Source organism: Euprymna scolopes, chromosome 17, assembly GCF_053919585.1.
Source record: "Euprymna scolopes isolate OS-2025 chromosome 17, ASM5391958v1, whole genome shotgun sequence".
Taxonomy (NCBI): domain Eukaryota; kingdom Metazoa; phylum Mollusca; class Cephalopoda; order Sepiida; family Sepiolidae; genus Euprymna; species Euprymna scolopes.
In genome coordinates, this window is record NC_136498.1 from 31,608,423 (window position 1) to 31,635,904 (window position 27,482).

The window sequence follows — 27,482 nt, forward strand, 5'->3', positions numbered from 1 at the left end:
TAAAATCTTTTCAATTTTAACTATTTTGCAGCACTTTTTTCCGTTTAGAAAACTGATTAAAAATGTTCCACATGTCTGAATACCCTATATACCACATATCAATTCTGTAGATTAAAAACGGTTGAGTATATAGGTAGGAGTTCTCCTCACACACATATTCTCACCTTTATTGATATATTGATTATGTTTGGATGAGTGATGTGTCGTATCGTGCTATTTAATAGAAGCTGAACCATTTATAGATCGCACATAAAGTCGCCTGGTATTTTCATAGCGTTTGGATTAATTCCATATTTTCATACATATATTTTAATACGATGATTATGAGAACACGTAATTTTGCTGATAAAATTGATTCTCGGAAACTTATGTACGTAAAAGGGACGTCTTGAGATTGTATTCCGGAAATCGCTTCAGATATTTGATCTTATAATAACTTTTGAATTTTTTGAATTACAAGCACGAAAGCTTTAATGGATATAATAGTTTGATTATTGAGTATTATGTGTGACTATGACTTAGGTACAAAAATTAAATACATTGATGACTGAAATATTTGATAGTGAGAAAGCCATGCGTGTGTTGGCAGGACCAAACTCTCTGTCTTCATGCGTGGTTTGACCACATGACAACGAAAACGTTTAAAAGAACTTGATTGTTGTTAGAGTTTAAAAACTGAAATTATACAATTTAAATGCTTGATATAATACATAACTTATATACTTCCTCGGATTATTCATCCAGACGTGATTCATCGTTTCACAAAACTGCAACATGGTGCATGTGTGCGTGTGGGAAAATATCAGCAGTCACGAAGGATGACTCTCTTGAGAAGAGAATAGCAGCAGTATAAAAAAAAAACAAAAACAAAGAAAACGCATATATGCAAATTAGAAGAAAAAGAGAAAAAAGAACACCATGTGCTAAGCGAAAGAAAAGTGCGCGTCGATAAAAATAGATCTGTAAAGACGAGGAAAAGCACGGACTAGCTGTTGCCTGCTTGAGGTCGAAGGTAAAGACTAGATTAACATGTGGCAGCCAAATACTTTTTTAAGTTCTGCCAAGACATGAGAGTAATAGTAAATAAAATATTTGTTAATAAAGAAAAAATGCCGACCCGGATTTTTATTTATTTCCTTTTTATTTTTTTTCCTTTTTTTTTTTTTTTTTTTTGACAATTGTCCGAGAATCTGATTATGAGTAAAAAGCTTATAAAATTTACCCATATAATAGTCGATGGTACGAATTTACATTTGAAGCAACAGTTGACCATTATCTTACGTCGACAGTGTACTTGGATCTTGAAGCCTTTGCTGCCTGTTATCTGTATGGTCCAGTAATACCCGGCCACAATTGCATTAACCATTAATTTTCTGCAAAAAATTAATTATTTTCACTTCAACTTCAGGACGTGGAACTATTTCAGAAAAACGTTAAACAATTTATAATTGTGTGCAAGATATATTTCATAAAACTAGTATTTATTTTCTTACCGCATTAACAAAAGAACAAACAAAACTCTTACATCGTTTCAGCAATCTTTTCACGACTATCCTTTAATATCTGTGTCAACAAAACAAATCGAGACCAGCAAAATAAAAGAGAAAATTAACTAAATTGTCTATATTAGTATATTAACCGACCCTTGTCACCAGCTGCTCAATGGAAGCTGAACTCGTAATTTCTGGAAAATTTATAATAGTGTTATAGAATAATGTAAAAAGAAATAATAAAAAAATATTTTTAAAAAACAGATCGTTTGCAAAGCAACCGAGAAGGTTTACTTGCTTGCCCGGCAGTCCGCCTCCAACTTTTCGTTGAACCCTTGTAACCACTCCCTCACAATTTCTCTTTGCGGATATGTCATATTCATTAATCTAAAATTCACCGCTCCTAATGCCCGAAGTATGATAAAAAAATCTAGTCACTCCAAGGTATGTGGGCTTCATACCATCCCTGCTATACTATTTCTTCAGTCGATAGCTGGAAAATTGTTTTCTTGGTAGCAGCATTCAAGAATTCTAGCGACAAGAGCTAGCCCGCTCAATTATCACCATGCAAGTTTCCTCAACTTCTGCGCTAAATTTTTTGTTTCGTTAATTTATTAAATACTAGTTCATCATTGTAAGCTTCTTTCTGGTCAACAAGCTTAATTCATGTGCCCATTTTGTTACAAATATTTTAACCGTTATTTCTGAACGCATATACTATGCAGCGTAAAAAGGCAGAAGATTTTAGAGTTGTATACCTTAATATATCTAAAGCATTTTGACAAAGTTTGGCACATGAAAATTAAATCATACGGTATTTCTGAGTGAATATTTAAATTATCTGATGCTTCATACACAAGAGACATATATAGGTTATCTTCGATGAGTGTATCTATACATGAAGATATTAATGCAAGTGTACCACTGCAATCGATATCTGGAGCTTTATTAATCCTGATAAACATAAACGACGTTATAGATATAATTATGCCAAGAATTCGTGTACTCGCTGATGACAACACGCTCTATAATAGAATGAAGGGATAAACAACAAATGTACACATATTCAAGGTCATGATAGCAAACCTAGAAACCGGCGTTCAGTCGCCAATGATATAAGACCGTAAGTAAATAATAACATTTAATAGTTCGAAAACTAAGTATAATTCCATTAAAAGATACAGAAATCTTCCTAATTACCGATTTCTACGAAAAATCACAAATTTGAAAATGTAAATATATAAGAAACAACTACATTAAGGATATTGCCAGGGTGATGCAAAGAAAGTGGGTTCCCTATATCGTGTTAGAAAATCATTAAAATCAAAGGGTATCCTGTATATTTACAAACACACAATTTGACTATGCATGGAGTACTGTTGTCACATATGAGCTGGTGCATCTACACTTGTCTCAGGTTCTTAGAAAGAGTCCAATAAATGAATCTCAAATATAATAAGCCCGCATTATCGGCAAATCTTCAAAACCTGTCCCATCGCCGCAATGTTACATCTCTATGCTTGCTTTATAAGTTATTTTATAAAATGTGCTTTGATGAACTCATATAAATTGTTCCTCCTTGACGAAATACTCTCAACTAACCCAACAAGTAACAAAATCCACCGTTTCACTGCTGAGGTCCATTAATACCGGAAATTCCTTTATCTTAATTAGTTTCCTCTTTCTGACTACTAGACTTTGTAATCCCCTCCTTGCTGCACTGCAGAAGATTTAATGTAGCATGGACATATATATCACTGCTAAACTCTCCAGAGTCAACTATTAGATATCATCTCATATACTAGCTCTGTGCGTTCCAAGTGGCAATATCCTTTATTCCGGCTGAAAAAGAGTATAAATTACCTTTAGTTTTCCCTATTAAATTTATTTCGACGCTACGTTCTGATTAAAGTAATTACTATCCTATTCATTAGGCATAAATATTTTTTAATTGAGCAAATAATGTTATCTTCATTCGCCCCATATTCGATTTGTTACATTTGGGTTGTCAATCTGCTACTCGTCTCTCACTCCTGGACAGGGTTCAAAATAGTCGCCAACCTAATAGGTCCTGAACTGTCAGTTAGGCTTCAGCCTCTCTCCCATCGACGAAATGTTGCATCCCTTTGCCTGTTTTACAAGTATTGTAATGGTAGATGCTCTAATCGGCTACAAGCCCTTGTACCACATCAACGTAAATACCCCCGAAAAAACAGACAGCAAAATCCCACCTCTACACTGTAGAGAGCAACAGATGCCAGAAATCCACCTACTCTAATAGTCTCTTTATCAGAACTGCTAGACTTTAAAATTCCCTTCCGGGTTCCTGATTCTCCGACTTTACTGAAATGCTGATGTTCATGTTAAATGTGAAAGTTATGCAGTTTGAAACGCAAGAAATTATGTGCTATTTTTCGGTCTGTCGATCTATTTATATATCCATGTGTATTATCGATCTATCTATCTGCCTATCTATCTATTTATCTCTCTATCCAGTGATATCGTAAAAATAGTTTATATTGGAAGTTATTTATTGTTTAGATATGTTTGATAAACTGGTCAAAAATTTAAACTGAATAAGTTGCAACGGAAGAGTGTCTGATAGCTGAACCGGAAGGACATGATTGTCATGTGATCAGTTTAGCTAAAAAAATAGATGAGTTGGATATGAGTTGGATTGAGGACGTCAACAGAAGAAGATGATTTGAAAGGGGTCTCCTCTCAAAGTCGGGGTGGGAGCGGCTCAGACATGGGACGTGTAAGAACTAGCCACCCAAGTAAAGATCGTTGGTCACTCATCTGCTGGATGTCATGCCTGGGAGTGAATAAATATAAAAACCAACCCATCGTTTGGAGTATATTGCATGCATCTTCTTTGTCAAGAGAATCAGCTACCATAGATTATCAAAAATCCTCTCTAAAGGCAGCACAGAACCAATTCTTCCACGTTTATATCTGTGTTATATCTCAACACACACACATATCCACACTAAAGGATACACTACTAACGATCATGGCAGGATTAAAAGGGTTTTAAAAAGAGTTAATAATACAATGAGCAAATGTTAAGAACACACACATTGGCTGCAACACGATAAGCTAGGGTTGCATTAATGAAGAACCACTATAGATATTTAGTGACACGTACACACATTAAGATGAACCCTTCGTCACATACATATGCAGTATGTCCATTCAGTGTATATACAACATACGTCATGTTGGTACCCACATCTTGCTACTCAACCCCCAACATAGTATCCCTGCAATGATGTCCTAAATAGTAGCCTATTGCATCAAAGTTGTACTGCGCCTGGTTTAGGTAGAAAATGCAATATAAAAATTAAAAAGAGTTTGTCTCTGATGTATCGTTATTTTCATGGAAAGTGTTCGACTGAGCTTCAATCTATGGTCCCCCTCGCCAAACTTTCACAAGTTACACTCGTCTAGCTGTAAACACTATCAATAATTACCCCCACTCTTTATCTGTGCCTAAACCTAAACGTAGATTCCATGAACAAAGCTTCTTTCTTAGAACTGCACGCCTGTGGAATTGTCTTCCGTTTTCCTGCTTTCCGGCTGACTACAATATGGTTGTGTTCAAGTCTAAAGTAAATAAGTTCTTGATGAGCCGTTCCATATAAGTTATCAAATTTACCAAATTTTCATTACTAATGATTACTATATTGTCCAATTTCTACTGTACACTCTTTAACCCTTATCCTTGAGTGGCCTCTGGGCCTTGATAATGTGGTGATGCCTATGTAAAAAAAGGTGCAAAAGACGTGACTTTCATTGTCGCGTGCATATAGCACATTCTGGACGTAGTTTACACAACATATTATGTGCAGAATTACCTTGAATTGGAATTCTATACAGTTTTGTATGAAGCAATGAGAACGTTATGATTACATTTTCACGTTGTAATAATTTGGAAGCAAAAAAAAATAACTTCACACGATATTTGTGCTGAACAGCCACATATTTGATTGCTCGCTAATATTGCCAACTTTTTCCCTCCGAGACACATCTCTGTTTTTATTTTATTTCTGTTGGTGATTCGTTATTTTAATCCAATTATCTGTGCACATTTGAAGAGCAATAAAATATGGAATAACGAGACCATTTCCGAAAATTATTTATTGCAGCGCATTTTTGGAATGAAATTATTTCCATTAACTGCGGCAGCGTCATTTAGACATGTCCGGCATTCACTGCTGTGCAATGTCGATTGAATTAAACTGCCAGTACTAGTAATGTTTTCGTTATTCTACCTTTATTCGGTACTGCATGAACTTCTTAAGAGGATTAAAGTTTTGTATTTTTGATATACGCTAGTAGTCCATTATATTTCATCCTTCTTTGTGAAGCAGGTTGTTCTATGGGCGATAGCTTGAGCCCTCTTTACTGCTAATCATAGCTAATTTTTGTACTTCGCCTGAATCATTTTTTGAAGAAGCCTGACTCTCAATAGAAATTGGATTCATACCTCAGTGAATCACTTATGCCATATACAATCATGTACAGATATAAAAGCCAGATACGTATTAAAATAAAATAGTGCTAGCATATCTACTGAAGTACCGTTCAGAGAACCTTTTCCTATCGTTAACGGATTAAAAATCAATGTGATATTTTGGATTACGTTTTCCTTTCACTACAGGTCAGTTTTCATAAAAGTGGCCTTTCTAAACTCTCTATACCAACGGATATACCACAGAAGATGAAGGACTAAGCTCTTGTCTCTGGTTCTTCATTGTACTACATTCAGAGCAAGAACTCCTTTTTTGAAACATCAGAAAACGAATATACTTTTCTTTATCCTATTGATCTAGTGACAAGAAAAAGTTCACAGACTGAGTTACTTTACAAAAACATGTCACTGGAAGTCATTATCGAAACACTACTTCCATGCTGACACCAAGATGGTCGTTTTTAATCGAAATATATAAAATACGTATTATATACCTCGCCATAACAAACAAACTTAGTTAATACGATTAATCTTTCATCATCTGTTAGGTGATATACCTTCTACAGCAGCAAGACTTATCTGCAAGTAACTATTGACCCTAATAAGCTGAGAAAATAACAATATAATATGTACGAAAATTGACTTCCGTTTAATTAATTAATTCATACTGAGTCAGCATATGGAATCGATAGTGCTATGTTTAAAGTCTATCGGATTTTTTGTAGCAGCTTTCACATTGATAACACTAAATCGTATGTTATACTGCAAAAATTGTCAACGAATAAACAAGCAACTTGTGTTCAATTAATAACATGCAATAATCAATGTACAATAAAATCAAAATATTAAATATATTATTGTTTTTAAATAGATCAACACACACTATGATTGAATGTTTATCTCTTTTTCTGACTAATTATTTAGATTAACATAGAATGCTGCGCGCAAACATGTTCTTTTCTCAAATGAAGAAAGTTGATTATACAAAGGCATTTCAAATGACAAAACCATCGCAGTAAAACAAAGAAACCATACTAAGGTGTATACTTTATACTGTGAAATCGACAACTAAAAATAGCTTGGTTATTGTTTCGAGCTCTTCCCCATATTTTCAGTGAATTAAACATATTTAAAAATGCAATGCTAACAGTTGATGATTTTAATGACAGTAAAACAGAATTTATAATAGAAAATATTTAATGCATTGATTTTGAGTGTATTTTCAACTTGTATTTATCATATTGTTATATCTTTACTTTAAATAAGCATACAGCAAGAGACACGGGGTTATGGGTGAAATATAAAGGGGTTTATTTACAAGGAAATACATGTGACATAAGAGTTGCTCGACATATTTTCTTATTCTCTTCCTGTCTTTTTTCCTTCTTGCCTCAGTCACGTGAGAGGGTACATATATCCAGAGTTAATTTCATCTATGAAGGGATATTAGGTTATTCCATTACATCACCTTTCTTCCCAAGCTAAATTATTCCATAGAATTTTGTTTCTACGATTTTTCCCTTTTTAGACTTTATCCAAAAAATATGCTTCTTTTCCTTTCACTTCTCCTCGCCATTTGTGTTTGCCGATTTTTTACTTTGGATTTCTGAGTTACTGGTACTTCCTTGTTTGGAGGTTGTATATGGAAAGTGTCATATAGCACTTCCATTGGTTTCTGACTGTTTCTATTATCGGGGTCTCAGTTGGTCAATGGGTTTTTGTAGAAAATAGTCTACCCTTTTATAATGTAAACCATTCTCCCAATTTTTCTTGAGGTTATGCCTTCTTCCCAAAAATTCCCAGCCCGATAATTTTTGAAGAAAACTTTATCCTCGTCATTGTAAGTCTTGTACCTTACATTATCCTTGATATTTAAAAAAAAAACTTTTTTTCTTGAGCTTAACCGGTCGAACACCGAACGTACTTTGCTGGCAACCATAATTTCAGCTGGGGATAATTTAGCATTTGTATTTGTATTTGGTGTTATCCTATATATTGTTAAAAATATTTGAATGCTTTTTTCTTCCGTGTCGATGTTATATACTTTTAAAGCTCGTTTAAAACTATCGACAAATCTTTCTGCTTGTCCGTTTGATCGAGGGTTTAAAGTTGGTGTTGTAATATGTTCAATGACCAATGCCTCACAGTAGTGCTTGGATTCCTTACCTGTGAATATAGTGCCATTATCATTAACAATTGTTTTCGGAACTCCGAACCGACTAAATACCTCGTCCACCGCTTTTATTGTATTGCCGCTGTAGGGTGTTTGTATTTAAAAATTTATGGCCATTTGGACATACTATCTACGATTACTAGGTAATAATATCCCTTCAGAGGTCCTGCGTAATCGATATGAATGCGTGTTCAGGGTAGATCTGTTTTAGGCCAAGGTTGCGTCCGTATGGGGGGGGATCTCGCGGCTAGTTGGCAATTTTCTCAATGCCCTGATTAATTCCAGTCCAGTATGTGAATCCTCTCAGTAGGGCCTTCATTCTTCAAAAGTAAGGGACAAAATTGGGGAAAACAATGTAAACAGCCAAAAACAATAAAAATACATGTGCAATCAATATTTAGTAAATGAGCATTTACTCTCAATGACAGCTTCACATCTTCGACTACAAGAACGAATCAGTTCTTGACAATCCTCGATACAAATTTTAGACTATTATTCTTGAAGCCTCACCCACAAATCCTCCGTGTTAGTGGGATTTCTTCCCATAACCTTTACTTCTAAGGTCTCCCAAAGATTTTCTATTGGATTTAAGTCAAGACTTTGCAGTGGCGAATCCATAATTTCGAAATCTTACTCGCTAAGGTTACTTATTACCACCTTAGCCTTGTGACATGGGGCATTATCTTGAATAAAAGTAGCCCTATCGAAACTTGAATTCTGTATGATGACACAAAATGATCTTGAACAATGTATTTATAGATTTGCGCGTTTACACGAGTTTGTAACCGGACAAGAGGCGTTGTACATTGGCTAGAAAACATTCCAAATACCATGATGCTTCCGCCCCCAAACTTGACAGTTTTCTTAGTACATTTGCACTTAATCTTTCACCAATACATCGCTTTACATTGTTTTTTTCATCATTTCCAAATAAAGTAAACTTGCTTTCATCACTGAAAAATATTTTTGCTCAATTTTCATATGTCCCCATTACATACCTGTTTGAATACTCTAATCTTTTCTTCTTATTCTCCGAACTAACAAATGATTTCTTCCCTGTGGTTCGATCAAACAGCCCTATTTCTAGCAGTCGTCAAGACACAGTTAGTCTTGGCACATTAACACATTCATAACCCTTTTATTTTCTGTGCAAGACTTAAAACATATTAAGATTATACGTGTTCACAAAAATAAGTTAATAAACGCTACTTTTATTTTCTCTACCGCTCTCCCTCGACCCAGGACTGCACCATAATAAACAAAGTCTCTGACAGCATAGACACAACACTCTCCCTCGACCCTAGCGCACAAGTACATGTAATTGTGTGACTTTAATGTTCACCACAAAAACTGGCTTGGATTCTCTACTCATACAGATGCAGTGGGCAGCTCAACAGATAGTTTCGCTATATCTCACTCCCTATCACAAATGGTTACGTTTCCAACCCGTTTCCCTGACCAGCAAGAACAATACGCAAACTTTTAGATATATTTCTGACTACAGTTCCCGAGGACTGTATAAACAAATGCTGACAGCCCACTTGGGAACGCTGACCATGCAGTGATAATGGTAGAAATCGCCCTAAATTCTAGACCCAAAACTGAAGAGCCAGTGCTCAAAACAACGAGATATTATAAAAACGCTGACTGGGAAGCCATCAGAGATCTTATCAGAGATGCCCCATGGGGAAATATTTTTCTCTTCCTGCTGAACAGTGCGCAAATGAGACCACTGAATGGTTCAAAACAGCAATTGAAGCACATGTTCCCATGCGGAAATTTATAGCAAGCCCCATTCTCCCCAATGGTTTACTTCGACTTGCGCAACTGCCATTGCTCAAAGGCAGCATGCATACCGCAGATTTAACCGACATAAGTCCAGTTCAAACAAACAGAAGTATATAGAAGCTAGAAGAAACGTTAAGAAAGAAATAGCGACAGCTAAGAGAGAATTTACTGAAACCACTAAAAAACGCACCGAAGCACAAAACTTAGGAAATCGTGACTTCTGGATAATCTACAACAGTGTAGTAAATAATGGGCAATCAACAATTTCCCCACTAACCAACAATCACCAGGTTGTTTTCTCAGCAACCGACAAGGATAATATGCTTGCCAGCCGGTTTGCCTCGAACTCCACACTGGATCCTTCCAACAACCCTCTTCCTGACTTTCCTTTGCGGAAAGACGCCACGCTAGACGATCTAAAAATCACCCCTGCTCAGGTACACGCTATCATAAAAAACCTTTACACTTCAAAAGCATGTTGACCTGATCTCATCGCAGCTGTGCTATTAAAAAATGCCCAGCCGAAGTAGCTCTAGTTCTCTCCAAACTCTACAACAAATGCCTTAATGAATCATGCTTTCCGGGCTGTTGGAAAACTGCTTCGGTGGTATCCAGTATTCAAGAATTCTGCCGAAAGAACTGACCCATCAAATTATCGCCCCATTAGCCTCCTCCCACTTTTCGTCAAAATATTTGAGACCATTATTAACCATGCTCTAGTCCGGCACCTTACAGATGCTAAACTTCTGACTGACAAAAAATATGGATTTAGACAAGCCCGTTCCATAGCTGACAACCTCACCGTAATCTCTGAACGTATATACCACTCACTGGACAAAGCGGAGGAGGGCAGAGCGGTAGCTCTAGATATATCTAAGGCCTTTGACAGGGTATGGAATGAGGGTCTCCTCAGGAAAATAAAATCATACGGTATCACTGGAAGAATACTTAACATAATTAAATCTTTCTTAGATCAGAGAAAAATACAGGTTGTCCTCGCCGGTCGTACATCAAAACAGTGTGATATAAATGCGGGAGGGCCTCAGAGGTCTATTCTTGGACCTCTATTGTTCCTAATATTTATTAATGACCTTCCCGACAAAACTGCCTCTTAGATGGGTATATATGCTGATGACACCACGCTTTATAACAGGCATGACAGGAAAACAAATAAACACATAACTAAAGAAATGGCAAAAACACGAGAGGATGACCTCCAATCTGTAGTGGAATGGGGACATAAATGAATGGTCACATTCAATGCTGCCAAGACTAAACTGGTTTCCTTCAATAATTACAAGAAACCTTCTCTGCCAGCAATAGCAATGGCCCGTGACTCCCTGTCTGAGAGTACATTTTTCAAACTGTTTGGCCTAACGTTCACAGGAAACATGAGTTGGAACAATTATATTGTAAACATTGCCAGGGCCGCTGCGAAAGAGGTAGGCTTTCTCTACCGTGCTAGAAAACTGCTGGCACCTAAAAGTATCCTGTACATCTATAAGGCCACCATTGGCCCATGTATGGAGTATTGTTGTCACATTTGGGCTGGTGCATCTGCTGCTGGTCTCTCGCTCCTAGACAAGGTTCAAAAGAGAGTCGCCAATCTGATAGGCCCTGAACTGGCATATAAGCTTCAGCCTCTATCCCATCGACGAAACATTGCATTCCTCTGCCTGTTCTACAAGTATTTTAATGGTGAATGTTCTGACAAACTGCAGACACTTGTGTCCCCACGATATAGACACCCTCCACAAACCCAACAGGCAGCTAAATCCCACCCCACACAGTTATGATCCCTAGATGTAAAATATCTTTCTACTCCAGTAGTTTCTTCCTCAGAACCGCTAGACTCTGCTTCTCTAACTCTACTGATATGCAGAAGTTCAAGTGTAACGTGAACCGACATCTTGCTGCCCAAATCCCAACATAGTGCCCCAGTAGTTGCTGCCCCTGATAGTAGCCCCCTACACCAAAGTGGCAATGTGCCTTGTTTCGGGTGAAAATGTAATAAAAAAATAATGAAAAAACAATGTAATCAGTTTTGTCGCAAGATTTTATTATTTTCAAATCAACTCACCACAAAACCTGACCTGATGGAGAGAAACACGTGCCATTTCCTGATTCAGCAAACAAACCCTAAAACAGTTGTAGAAATGCATATAACATTCAAAAAGTGAGAAATTTATGCCCAGTGCTATATATATTTTTATTAGTAAAATTATTATGAAGTTCCAAAATAATCGGTTAAAATTTAGCAATATATATATATATATATATATATATATATATATATATATATATATATATATATATAAATATATATATATATATATATATATATGGGGGGTTTGTGTGTGTGGGGTGTAATGGACGATTTAAATTTTTTACCGATTAAGTTACAGTTACCAATATTGTTCGAAATTCTCGAATCTGACCCTTTTTTACACTAATAAATATTTAGCTATACAGGCATATTGAAATTTCGGATAAGCATAGAAATTTATATCATATGTGCATATATTTTCGCAAACGTAAAAGTAGGGAAGTAATTTATAGATTTTAGTAGTACTCGTGTTTTAATATCAATAAATATTCACCATTTTAGAATTAATTGTGTAAAATAAGGTTTTAAATAAAAGATCAACAATACAATTTTTCCGATTATGATGCTCTCAAAAGTTTCGAATTTTTACGATTAAAGATTCTGATTAATCGTCCTCACATTTCTATATCTCTAAACATAATACGATAGTAAATATTTTTCATGTATAACTTCCGATAGTATAGGAAAGAAACTATAAAATTGCTGTGCAAATCTTTCACGCTCACCAATTCCAGCTAATACCGCCGTCTATTTTCGCACAAGAATACACACAATTACGCAGCGTTTAATAAATATTATAAATCATCCCCTTCAACTTACTCTCACAAATATGCAATCCTTTTCTCTTTAAATATCCCTTTCTCTTCGAAAATTTAGTTCCTCCATTAAATATGAGCTTTTTTCATTTCAATGATAATTTAGCCTATTATTTATAATAATGTAATCAATATTAGGATAAGCGTTGCTGTTTCATTTCTAAACATTTTATTTAGTATTTTTTATTTTTTAGTTAATGCTATTACCAGTTCTTCCATTAGTATTATCATGAGTTCGCTATTATTATTATTGTTGTTGTTATTATTATTGTTATTATTATTATTATTATTATTGATATTATTATTATTATTACTATTTGTATTACATTTTACTCTGTATAACTATTATGATTTACGCTTTTAACCCTTTTATTCGTAATATTATAAATTATGTTATAACTAAAAGTATTAACAGTCGTAGTTTTACAAATCTGGTTATTATTGATTTCCGAATTAATAATATTAACATCTATTATTTAGTATTATTCATCATTAATTCTAGCTTCGGATTGGGCATTTAATCTTCGTCGCTTACTATGAATTCATGTACAAAGCCTGCTACGGGTAGGCTTATATATATATATATATATATATATATATATATATATATATATGTGTGTGTGTGTGTGTGTGTGTGTGTGTGGTTATTTTATATTAAGAGGAACTAGTGTGTCATGCTCGGGAGATTCGAACCCAGTTACAAAGCTACCTTTGTCTTTATTTACTAAGAACGTTACTTCCCGGCCAATACCAACCAACACCGTAATTAAAGGACCTTAACAACTTTAAATATACAATACAGACAGACATCTAAGACAGTAGTGATCCCAAGACTAATAATTGTGATCTCACCCCTTATTTTAATATCACTTATAAATAATTACTGTTATACCTACATACACTAGTGTTTCTTGCTTATTCAATTATCAGTGAATGAAGTGACGATTGCTACTGGTCGTAATATCCATAAGGTTGAATAGGAAAATTAGTGGGTGCTGTATTCTTTTCATTGGGGATTAATTGCTTTTTACAATCAAGTTGGTTGGTTGTTATCACAGATCGATTTAAACTTGAGCGAAGAATATATAATAGTGAGATATTACAAGAAACAGTGCCAGAATTGTTCTAAAATATAAATGGCAAATGGAAATATATACTTAGAAACATCTTTCTCTTATCTGACATAAAAGCTGTTATTATCATTAATAATATTAATGATAAATACTACTTGATATTCGCAACTCATAGTCTTTCTTCAAAACAGGAATAAATATGATGAAACGAACAGATAAGAGGAAAAAATGTGGAATATCTTTAAAATTAAAGAGCTAAATCATAAATCCATCAAAATGTTGGACATAGGAGTTAACTCAAGCAATTCATTAGTTTTAAAAAAATTAATTTGCCTTGAATATATTACATCCAACCCAATTTAATTCATTGTATTGATATATTGTATCTAATTTGAAAAAGAAAACACAAAATATACATTTATTAGTTCATTTAACTTTATTTTATTAGGAAAAATTGGAATTGTGAGGCTTAAAACCCGAGATTCGATTTTAGATTGACATATTTTTCTTTATCTTGGATTGGATACATGACTAATATTTCATAGCTACAGAAAAATATATTCACAGAGACGTACTTTCATTAGAAGATCGAGTTAATACAAAACACAAGCGACATACAATAAAGCTATCCGTAATGTATTACGTTTAACAATATCTAAACACTAACACTAAATCTGTTCTCAATCACCGATTGCCATGATAAATATCACCCTAATTATGGCAAATCCGTCCAACTCCTCGGTTGACATTCAGAAGCAACATGAATTGGATCACAGGCATTAAGGACATTGCCAAGATCGCTGCAAAGCAAGTGGGGGTTTAATTGTGCTAGAAAATTACTCATTACTAAGAGTATCTTATATTTGTATAAAGTTACAATTCTTCCATGTGTGGAGTATTGTCTTCATATCTAGGCATGTGTATCTGCTAATAGTTCCTCACTCTTATATGGAGTCTGTTTAAGTAGCTCAAATCGAATGGATGCCGCACTGTCATCCAAGCGCTAACGTGTGTCCTATTGCCGCAGTATTGCATCCCTATTCCTGTTTGAATGGGATATGTTCTGATGAACTCATATCAATTGTGCCTCCTTGTCCTACATACTCCAGGCTTATACGACAAGCAGTGAAATCCATCCTTTCACTGCCGAGGGCTAAAGATGCCGGAAAACATTCTACTCCAATATTTACTTCATCGTACTACACGACTTTATCAATTCCCTTCCTGTTTACTGCTTCCCTGACTGTACTAACCTGCAGAAGTTTTAAATCTAACTCTAAAAGATATCTCACTGATAAGCTCGTCCAAGTCCCTTGTTAGACACGGTCTCGTCAAAACAACCTTAGAGATTAGACAACCGAAAAAAAGTTTCATGGACGGTAGGTAGTAATGCCTTAACAATTACTATCCCATTACGTTTGAACACTCTAGTGAGTTTCAAATGATGCAAAAGCGCTAAGTTTATTTATATCGCAAGTGGCAATATCAGAGATCGATGCGCTCTTAGTAATCGTACCATAACAGTAAAAATAGCTGATAGTTTAAGAGAGCCATAAACTCTATTTCACTCATTCACAATGTTTTCGAATGTCCCGAAACAGTTTATAAAACGCAGTGCCTCAAAAGAAAAATAAACTATTCTCTCTGCAAAAAGAATGAAATAATTTAGAATAATTGAGAATCATCTTTTGATCTTTGTTAGAAATGAAATATTAATAAAGAAAGAACTACTTTGATTAGCGCAGCACTGTAACGTCTGTCTTGATATAAATAATAATATTCATTAAGTAGATAGTTATCATTTTTAGTTCTTTAGCATTGCTCGAAGTAACTGCATCTTACAATGTCCTCAAGGAAAAAGATTGCTTCACTGATAAGCATAAGGAAAATTCTGCAAGGAATTCGATTGTGCTGAGTATGAAAATGATGTTGCCTTGATTTAAAGAACACATTAAGTAAAGTTTTTTTTAATATTCGTTGTAACTGGTGTAGGCAATAAATAATGATTTTTGCATAGTGTGGAGAGTACAATATTATATGGTAGCATTTAGAATATAGAATTTAAAGCTCTTAGTAGAAAACTATTTCTGGCTTTAAAATACTAAAATAACCGTCATGCATAAAAAGATTTCAAATTCTAAGCATATTATTTTCTTAATTGTTTTATCGACTCTGTGAAGTATCCCAAATGTTTCTAGTTAAATTGGACACAGAATTTGATATTATTCTTTTGTTTTTTATAAAAAGCAAAACGTACTCCACATTCGAACCTTTTTACGCCGAGTCTCTCTATGAAAATAGTTATAATTATTTGTTCATTACAGTAGCAATGGAGCGTATACATACTTATAGAAATATAAACTAAACGTAGTTTATATATCTAGCTGTCTAATCTGAATACATAGGTAGAGATGTGCAGCTATATTAACAAACATATTCATCTAGAAATTTCAAATTACATTAACTTTATGCATGACTTGGTCAAACCAAATTTCTTTAGTTAACATTTGTGTAAAATTCCCCTTCTCCATCAATCATTAAAATAGTTTGAATAGAAAAAGCATAAAAAGCATAAATCTTGTGAAAGTTTGAATAGGAAAAAGCATAAAACATATGAATCAATATAGTGATCTGAAAGAAAACAGAAAGAAACATTGAAGATGGAGTGTTATTTGAATACAATTTGTTATCTCTACAACACCAAAACATGCAGTATAAACAAGTCAGAATGTCCCCTTTCAGAAAAATATTTAAAACACCCGGTGTTTAACAAGCTAATATATCATATAAAGTTTCTTTTTTAAATTAATACTACATTAGTCTTACAGAACATATCCTCAAATAAAGATATCCCACATACATGCGTCTTCATTAATTAACATTATAACCATAAGACTCCACTGTCTTCATACAGAGTGACACCCCAAAAACGGACCCAGCTCCAATTAGTTAGTGTTTTGTCCGAATGAAATGAAAATTTGGTCATAACTAGTTTATTATATTCAAAACATCACATCAAAACACTAGGGTCTTTGGCCTTTTTCTCCGTTGACTGTAAAATGCTCAGAAAAAAACAATTGAATTTCCTCTGTTTTTTGGGGGGTCACCCTGTATTACCAGGAACGAATAAAGAATAATTTCACAGGAATTGTTAAATAAGAAATTAAAAATAAACAAAATTTCCAATAATTAGAGTACCTCTGTTTTGTTATGCATAAATAAAGACTTATTTATTATAAAGTTTAAAGATAGAGATAGGCTCCTAAATAAATACAAGTGGCATCGATTAATTGTAGTCATTATAAATCACACTTCCTTAGTCACCTTGGTACCCTTTAATTCAACTTTTAATTTAATTGTTACATGATAAGGGATGTCCCCTTTTCATTTAAGTATAAAAAAAGAGTGATTTAGTTAAAATGAAATAGAATAGACGAAATTCGAACCTCGTAATTTGGGTTTAAAAATAGATTACGACAGAGAATTAGAAAATGGAATGTAAAAAACAAACCATTGTTTAGCTTAGAGATAAAATAGTTTTAAGAAAAGAATGTGCATTGTAAATTCTGTTATAGAAATTCAATTGAAGAATGCAACTATAAGATAATTTAATAAACATGTTTTTAACATATTGGAAATATAGGTTACTGGGAATATATGTTAACATTCCTTTTGTAAACAAAGGAAAAAGTTTTGGACACGCATTTCCAGAACACATGAAAGAAGACACATGTTTTAACATGTGTATGACGTCATGGAACATGGGAAGTTCTCGATATAGTAAGAAACTTTAGAGTTAAGCAGGGAGAAACTGAGGGAGAGTCTGAGAGAGAGAGTCTGAGGACGACAGACGACAGTCCAGACATGGGGAGTCGAACATCTAGAAGCGAGACGGTCACCTTTGAAACATAGAATGTGAAGCTTTGAATTCTTGACTCAGAAAACCACGACCGGTCGGAAAAGAAATAAACCCATCATGTGTTTTTATAAACGTCGTCTTTGTGTTGTAATTCTACCAAAAGTTAAAGTGAAAATTCTCATTATATGTCTTGTATATCATGTGTTTTAAAAAAGGTCTTTACATACACAATGTCTCAACACTCAAAGAGCTTCTACACTTCTAAGTATGAACATTTTATATATATGAATCTCTTCATAACATGAACACAGAACGCGACAACATCTCTCTCTCTCTCTCTAAGTCTCTAAGCATCACTTTTAATAAGTCCTAACAAAGAACAATAACAACGAATAATAACAACAAAAAGAAGAAAAGAATAACAATAATACTAATAATGAACTATATATAACACAATAACATTAATTACAGCTCCATTTTCTTGATCTACATTTCTCATATATCATATTTAAAAATAAAAGCGTAGTTTACAGATGCACAGTAACAAACATCCCATATATGAATTCTAATAATAGCAACCATATTAATCTTCTCAATATATATATATATATAATGTAGTTAATCCAATCCTGCCTCTGTTTGTTTACAATATCACTTGGGCTTGAAGATGAATACCTTATAAACTCACTCCTAATTAATTGATAGTTTGTAAATATGCAAAACAAATAAATGATTTGCGGCGACTTTAAATGGTATATCTTGTTTTATCGTAAATTGAATTCATTAATAAGAAAAAATAAAAATGGAATGGTGGGGTACAAACGGGATTGAACATGGGAGGATTCAATCTGCAGCCGAAGGCTCTCCTGACGAGGTTTATTTCCAGCTTGCAGACATACTTTCAAAGTAGAAATAATTTGATGAGTTGTTATTATCTGCCTTGCCGGTGCAACCTAAAATATTCCCCTGTAAAAATTCTTGTTTATCAATGAGAAAAAAACTATTTGTAATATAGATTTTTTTTTTATTTTCGATACTTATCGGATTCATTTCTGTACAAAACATACATAAGAACACTGCCAGACATAAGAATTACCTTTGCGTAAAATTTGCTAAAAGATAGGCTAAGCCGTCCCGGAACCTATAAGAAAAGAAATTCATACAATATATATATATATATATATATATATATATATATATATATATATATATATATATATATATATATATATATATACTAGCAATCGGTGCCCGGCGTTGCCCAGGTGTTTTGAGGTATATGCTGAGAAAAAAAAACGGTCAATTTTTTAAAACTTTGACCCCTATTATGACCTCTTAACATTTATTGTTTAGGGATCAAGTAAAGTTAATAAGTTACATCCATGTCCAAGGAATCTATATCTAAAATATCTCGTGTTCAGACCCAAAATTATAGGAGGAGTTTGGTAGAGTTCTCAAAGGTCAAATCGTTGAATATTGACCACTTAATCGCCAAATTTCTGTCGAAAACCTATCACATCGATTTTCCCAAATCTCAGTACCCTGTATATCGAATTTCGAATCTCTAGGCTTAAAATTGAGAGAGTTTTAGCATAGGGAAATGCACACAGACGCACAGACACACACAGACACTATCACTTATATATATATATATATATATATATATATATATAAACATAAACATCATATATATAAGGATAATAGTACGCCATATATATAACAAAAGACCATTATTTACTGAAGTAAAAGGAAAACCCGGGGGAACTTTACCCAAAAATAAATCTATATTTTTTTGTGTGTATTGATAGTCTTATCAACACCCCTTTTTTCTATTTATTTAAAAAGAAAATACAACTTTGTTATTTATGAGTCGTTGAATTGCATTCATCTACAAAAGATCTAGCTAATGTGCATATTTTTATCGTTTTAAATTAATTCCCTATTAGTTTTTTTTCGGCTCTCTTATACGATGATCATCTTTATTTAACTATTACGTGTAATTATATTCACACAGATATTCTATATGATTTATATTTGCGTAATATTTGCGTAGAAACGAAGAAAATCAAATTTACTGTGTATTTATCGTGTGTTAGCGTGGCCTTCGTTATAAAGACGTTTTAAGACGGTCTTGGTGTTAGTCAGCGGGCTTGGTTGCCATAACAACGTGACGTAGCCAAGGACGGTAGTGGACGTGAGTGTGTGTGCGTGTGTGCGCGTGTGCTGGAAATTATAGTAGTACTAATAACGAGTGGACGCGCGTTTTTTTAGTTTAGTTTCATATATATATATATATATATATATATATATATATATATATATATATGTATGCATATATATACAGTATATTACAAAAGTTAATACCCCCTCACGTTTCGGCAGATATTTTAGAAGTATACCTCTTCATAGTAAAACAGTAACAATATATATATATAAATAAGTATTTTTAAATTTTATCTTTCTAGCTTTAAAAAAAAGTTTTAAAATTTTATCAGCCGGCATAATTTATTTTTAAATATTGAAAAATTTCAGGAAAATTAATTTTTGCTAGATTTTCAAAACATTGTTTTCGTGTTGTGTGTACGTGTGTGCGGCTAGCACCAGAATGGCAGACGTGATGTCGGAGGTTGGATTGTTAGATTGTGTAAATTTCGTATTTTTCTAATTTGTAAATAACAAGTTAGGAAAAAATTAAACCCTTCCAAGATGGACAATAAATAAAGCCATAATATTTTATGGTAAAGTTAAGAGCGTAGGAATCATAGTTTTTTAGGAGATGTGATTATTGGATTAACCAATCAGAAATCGTCTGTGGCACACACATCTCTGTTTATATATATATATATATATATATATATATATATATATATATGTACTAGCAGAAGTACCCGTCGTTGACTGGGTTCGGAAATAGCCTACAGAAAATGGACTTGATGAATATATGATAGGTTACGAAAAAGAGGGCGTTGTAAAGAGATAGGTTTTGATACTCAAAAAATTTACCCTAAGCAAAATATGATGAAAGTAAAGATAATGTTCGCGAAAATATATTTTTTATATCAACTTTGTTTCCACTCGTAGCCAAGAGTGACCAACAAAATGACGTTTCCTTACAAAGAGAAAATGTTATATATATAATAATATAAATATTCAAGAAATAAATGTTATGATAGTCAATAAAAGTTACTTTTATGGTAGAAAAGTTCATTGGTTTGTATTTTTAAGTAGTTTGTAAAAAAAAATGTTTTTTTTAATTCACGATCCGGTTTAAAAAAAAAATCAAAATGGCAGCGACTTTGAAATGGGGAGCCTCGTTTTAAATTTGAAGGAGGGCCACCTGAGCATTCTGTGTTAACAATTTAAGAGAATTCCGTCAACGTAAGGAATATTTATAAACATATTTTAATGTTTTCCGTTCTTTTGTTCTTGAGGAATATTAGATTATGGCATGTGTAGTTTATATAAAAATTCATTTAAGTAGTTATCGCCTCAAATTTAGTTTTAATTTCTGTTCGCTGAAATTATTTCAAGTAAAGAGCATTAAAACTATTTCAAAACAATAAAAAGCATGAACTGAGCTTTTATTGACTATGGTAACATTTATTTCTTTTATATTTATTTTTTTCAGGTAGTCGTTTGTTGGCTTTTCTGCTAAACACCCTTACTAAATAGTATCGACGAAATATCCGAAAAAAACAAAAAAACAAAAACAGTTTTGAAAAATAATGAAGCCTTACTTACTTTATTAACTAATCTGAAACAGCAAAATCGGATGTTAAAAAAGTAAACACGTAATTACTTTTTTTTTTAGTTTTTTAAAGCAAAGAATCGATATAAATATGAATAAGAAGTAAATAGCACCATTTTCAAGTAGAACAGCTTCGTTTCAGTTTTACAGTATTAAACGGTGTAGTATTGCGCCGTCGGATTCAGGGTTGTACTATTGTAATGTAAACAACACGCAGAAAGAGTTGTAAACAACTGAATTCCTACACTGAAAAAAAGCTTAAACATATATAAAAATAAAAAGGTTATGTAAATGTTTTTAATAAGTCACGTAATCACGTAAGCAGGATTTTTCCTTCTTTTGACACGATAACAAGTAACGTTCTTATTTTTTTAAATATTTATCTGCTTACCTATTTTCGAAATAGTGTTACGTGCAAGTGGAGAAGAAAAAAAACAGAGTTATGCAAAATTTGTGTCGAGAATTGTCTAAAGTTCACACTTTTTTTTGGCTTTCACTTTAATAAGAACGTGAATTTATGAGGTGAATTTATTTGACACAGTATGATTCAACTAAAAAAAAATAAATAAAAGCTAACGTGAATTAAGATGAAAGTTAAAATGTTATTGTGGACCCTCATCCCTTAAAAAAAACAGTTAAACACACACACACCACAGACGTTCAGCTTTAAAAGTGAACGTGTCTGTGTTTCTGTCTGTCTGTCTGTCTGTGTGTCTGTGTGTCTGTGTACATTTCCCTACGCAATAACTCCCTACGAATTAACTCACTACGCAATAATTCGACCAAGTACATTAATATGTTAACTGAGCATTTTCTACCCTATTTTGGTCGGAATTTGGTTGATAATTCCATCTTCATGCAGAATAGTGCTCCCATTCACACAGATGGCAATGTCAAAAGTTTCTTACAAAGCATGATGTTCCATGTTTGGATTGACCTGCACAATCTCCATACCTCAATCATATCAAAAGCGTATGGCATTACATCATCCAACAGCTACACAATGATACAATTTCAAATTTGGAAGAACTTTGGGTAACATTTAAGAAAAGTGGGATGCCCTTTCCCCGGAGTATTGCTGCCATCTAATTCAAGGAATTTCCAAAAGATTGCAGCCTGTCAAATTGAAGAAGGGCTTTACTACTAAATATTAACTAATTCATTATGTTCCTGTTGTATTTGTGTTGCATTAATGTCGTAAAATTACATTTAAATAACAATTTTCCATTGCGCAGACTTTATTTTTGCCTCCTTAATTTGAAGTTATTTTTCTTTAATTGACGTGAACACTAGAATATTTAAATTAAAAGTCAAATATGAACAGGCAAATTAAAGAAGATTAAAAGGCCAATCAAATGAGGTATAATTTGTTTAAACAGTTACATCAAATTTAGCCTGAATTTGGAATTTTGGAAAAAATTACAAGTGCCAACTTTCTTTTTGCCGCCTGTGTATATATAAGCTAGAAAGAGAGAAAGAGAGAGAGAGATAGAGATAGACAACGCACCTTATTGTAATGTAGAGGGTTAAACATGTACAACTGTAGAAAAATAGCAGATTGGCTAGAAATGTTAAATAATCTCTGACCCCATGCCAGACTTTACCAACTTTATCTTTTAAATCACGTTGTTGTCTACGCGACTCGGGTAACTAATCTTCCTTCAATTTTTCTTTCTTTTAATATATTTCTCCATCCGACCATTTCCCACGTAACATGTTTGCAGTTAATTATTCTAATTAAGTTACACGGTTTTATTCCACCATTAAATCTCAGTTTCATTTGCATTTTATGTGAACAGACGCGACTCTTATCATTTCAGATTCACTAAATCTGTTTGCGTTTTTGTGTTGTTGCGTTATGCAAGTTTCTGAATTAAATGATAGAGGTAATTTATGGGCGAATTACGAATTTGCATGAACCAACTGATTGCAAAGAAAGATGTTTTCATTTTCTTTTTTAAATGGTTATCATCAATAAACGCGTTTATGTCATATTAAGTCATGTACAAGTCGCCATTGTTTTCGCATCCGGATTTAAAAAATTAGCTATGCTATAGAGATCACATGTTTTGGTGATACAAATTTAATGTATGTCTGTAACTGAATGTATGTCATATTTAGCAAAGATCCTGCGATATTTATTAGATAATTATTTTCTCTTGCTTAATATGGGTGTATTAAATACACCCCCCCCATATATATATATATATATATATATATATATATATATATATATATATATATATATATATTGTTTTTTCATTTTTTAGATTAGGCTTCATAATTTATGCATTCATTCCTTTTGCGGAGTGAAATCATTATCTTCATAATTGTTCTTTCACCACATTTTGGCAACTCCTCCTCTGGCCTTCTTCAGGTGCTTAACCGCGACGAGATAGGAATAGCGAGTCTTATAACTTATTCCCAGTAATTACTGCTTTTCATAGTTGTTCTCTTGTCGCGTTTTGGCCAACTAATCCTCTGGCCTGCTTGGGTAGCATGAAACATGAAACTGCTATCTCTAGACAATGCTAATCTGAAACCGTAGATAATCAACGACTTTATCCACTGCTCTGTTATATATATATATATATATATATATATATATATATATATATATATATATATATATATATATATATATATATATATGAGCCCAAATGGTAAATGGTATATATTGCTTGTATATGACCGGTGTATATGATGTGTTAACTTGTGTCGTCTACTTTCATGTATGCTTGTATGACCATTCGTATCTTTTCTATTATTCTGAGTGTATATGCGCTTTGAAATATGTTAAGTATGAGTTGGTTTGAGAACACCTTTTAAAAGTAATGTCAAACTAGTGTAATGGCTTGACTCACTCTTTTTAGGTTTTGGTTTCGATCTCAGCTCGAATCTTTTTTTCATACAAGAAATAAACTGTTAAAAATAATATTTGCATGCAAATTACTCAGTTTCTATCAGTTTTTTTTACTACGTTATCTACAGGAATTAAACGCTACGTTTATTACCTTCAGTATTTCTGTTTAAATCGACTTGTACGACCCGTTAACTGGCGGAAGCCTGCCCCCCCCCTTTGCAAAAAAAGTAAAAAAACAACTACGGTTGTTATTGGTGGCCATTTCCGTCCCTGAAGTATTGGGGACATTGGCGGCAATGGCCGAAATGAAATAAGCTGGCTTTCCTGGCGATTAGAGCTGGTTCGGGGCAGTAACACGCAGTTAATGTTTGAATCCAAAAAAAGCAATTAAGGATAGGCGTAAATCAGTATGGATCAATAAAATTACGAAAAATCGCCCATTAGAATAATAATGGAAAGTAAAAACAGAAGTTTTAGAAGTAAGGGATTCTCACTTAATATGAACGGTTTTGAGTGATCGAGATCAGTGGTAGCAGTCCTAATTGTTTCTGTTTGTTGTTCAAGTTTTCCTCTATTTTTAACACATCCACAAATAGATAAGAGCGAATGGAGTAAGCTGTGCTTTCTAGCACCAGGGAATTTGAACCTAACCGCCTTTATCATAGGGACACCCTCCGCGCAAATATGAAGCCAAAGCACTAGAAGAATCCATTAAAAAAATATGTAACCCGCTGTGGTTTCAAAGAACGAAACAAAGTAGGGTTATCTGTTCATTCAAGAAGGCATCTTTGACCGACGAGCGTATGCAGGTTTGCCGTCTGCAGAGGAGTGTGCCGGACGTCCACAGGATAGATATTATACACGCGGTGTCACAGAACATATTAGCTGCTGAATATTGCAGACTGAACTCTCATTCATTGTCTTCGAGTAGAAAATTCACCATATATATATATATATATATATATATATATATATATATATATATATATATACTCGTTCACATACACCTTTCACGATAAAGCTAGAACCCAGAATAAGATAGAAACGAGCAATTGCATCGACAACTGACAACGCTAGACCCAAAGTGGATTTTGATGTACTGCATCTCATCTGTGACGTGCTATCTATCTATAATCTCCTCTTAATGTTTAATATATATATATATATATATATATATATATATATAAATATGTATATATGTATATATATCCATGAAACGTCTGGTTTGTTCGACTTTACTAAACTAGAAAACTAAAAGTCCGTTTGGTGTCATATTCTGCAAGAATGATTGTATCAAACCTAACTCTGTTTTTAAATATAAAAAAGTAAAAACATAAAAATATTAAAAACACTTTTTACGACATCGTTATTTTCCGTTCCGATTTCAGCCGAGGCTACTTACCGGAAATACTTTCGGGTTATATTTAATCTGCTTTCATATTCCTTATCAGGTACGTTCCATATCGATAAGTATACCATAACCCTGTTGCATTTCGGCAATAATAATTAAAAAAACCCTACTCGCCGGGATTCGGCAATATATATATATTGCCGAATCCCGGCGAGTTGTTTTGTTTGGTGTTTAAATACTTGCAAAAAATACACAAAAAAGTTTGTTTCACTTTTTTGTAAAGTATAAAAAATACTTTAATAAGAAAGTTGCTGGTTAATTTTTAGGACGTGTCCCAGCGTATTATAAACACCCTAGCCTGACCTCATTAAAAACGGCTTTCAGGTTACCCTCCAAACCTCGAAAGCCGTTCTTAACATGGGGAGGTTGGGCGTATTACGATACGCTGGGGCAAGTCATAAAAATGAACGAAGTTGCTATCATTGCAAAAATAGCTTAGAATTTATTTATTTGACAAAAAAAATGACATTTTCTACAAACATTTAATAAGAAATGCAAATGAACGGTAGTTTTTTTTATTTTTTTATGTTTTTTCTGTTGATGTTTTGTTTCTACATTTAAAAGTTTACTTTATAATTTCTTTCACATAGCTTTGTTATTATTACATCGGCAACACTCGGCTATATCCAGCTGTTGACGTCATGCGCCGGTGAAAGCCGAACGCTGAGAAAATAATTACACAAAACTTAAAATTTAATTCATTGTGCATTTATTCACACACTTCTTTTGGAAAATAAATATTTAAAATAAAGTGGCGTTTATGCACTTATGGTACCATGCTCTTTTTTAAAATAGTATTTTCGCGTTAGGTTCAAGTTGTACAATATCTTTTTGGTTATTAAATTTTTAGGTGAAAGTACAGATAACCCGGTCGGTTTCTAATGTGTGAAAACTCTAGCTCCCGAAAAAAGGATACTCTAGATAGTAACAAAAATAAAAGTCTCCTCTTCTCCTCTTCTGATCGTGAAAAAAGTGTAGTTCACCCTGTTTCTCTCCCTCTTCCTCTCTTAATATCTCTCCATCCATCCCTCCCGCTCTCTCTCTCAATCTATCTTTCTCTCTATATCACCCTCTCCATCTCTCTTTAAGACCCTTTATCTATTTAACTCCCTCTCTCTCCCCTTCTTTCCTTTCCTCTGTTTCGCCCCCTCTCTGTTTATTCCCCCTCTCGGTATATCTCTCAATTCCTCTATCTCTCTCTATCTTCTTCACTTTCTCTATTTCCCTCTCACTTTCTCTTTTCTATCCATATACCTTCCTCTCTATCTGTCTCTTTCTAATCCCTTATCCTATTTTAGTCTCCTAAATTAATTACATTGAATAAGGCATTGTCAAAACTTGGATAAATCCTATTTTAGTCACCTGGTTTACTTACTGTGAGATTAGAAGTTATTTGGAAATTACTGCTACTTTGAACTAGCACGAGGAGTAACTGGTAAAACCTTTCTAATTAAATTGATTTTAACATCCATTCAGTGAAAAAATGACATAGCCGTAGCCCTTGCTGCATGCGGAATACCTGCAACCTTGCTACCACGTAGAAGAACTACTTATTCTACTTCGAAACTACTATTAAACATTCACTTTTCAATAATCTAATGTTCAACATCTCCTAACCATCCAGTATGGGGAAATATTGCAAAAATACAAACTTGTTGTTTGGAATGAATGCACAATGACA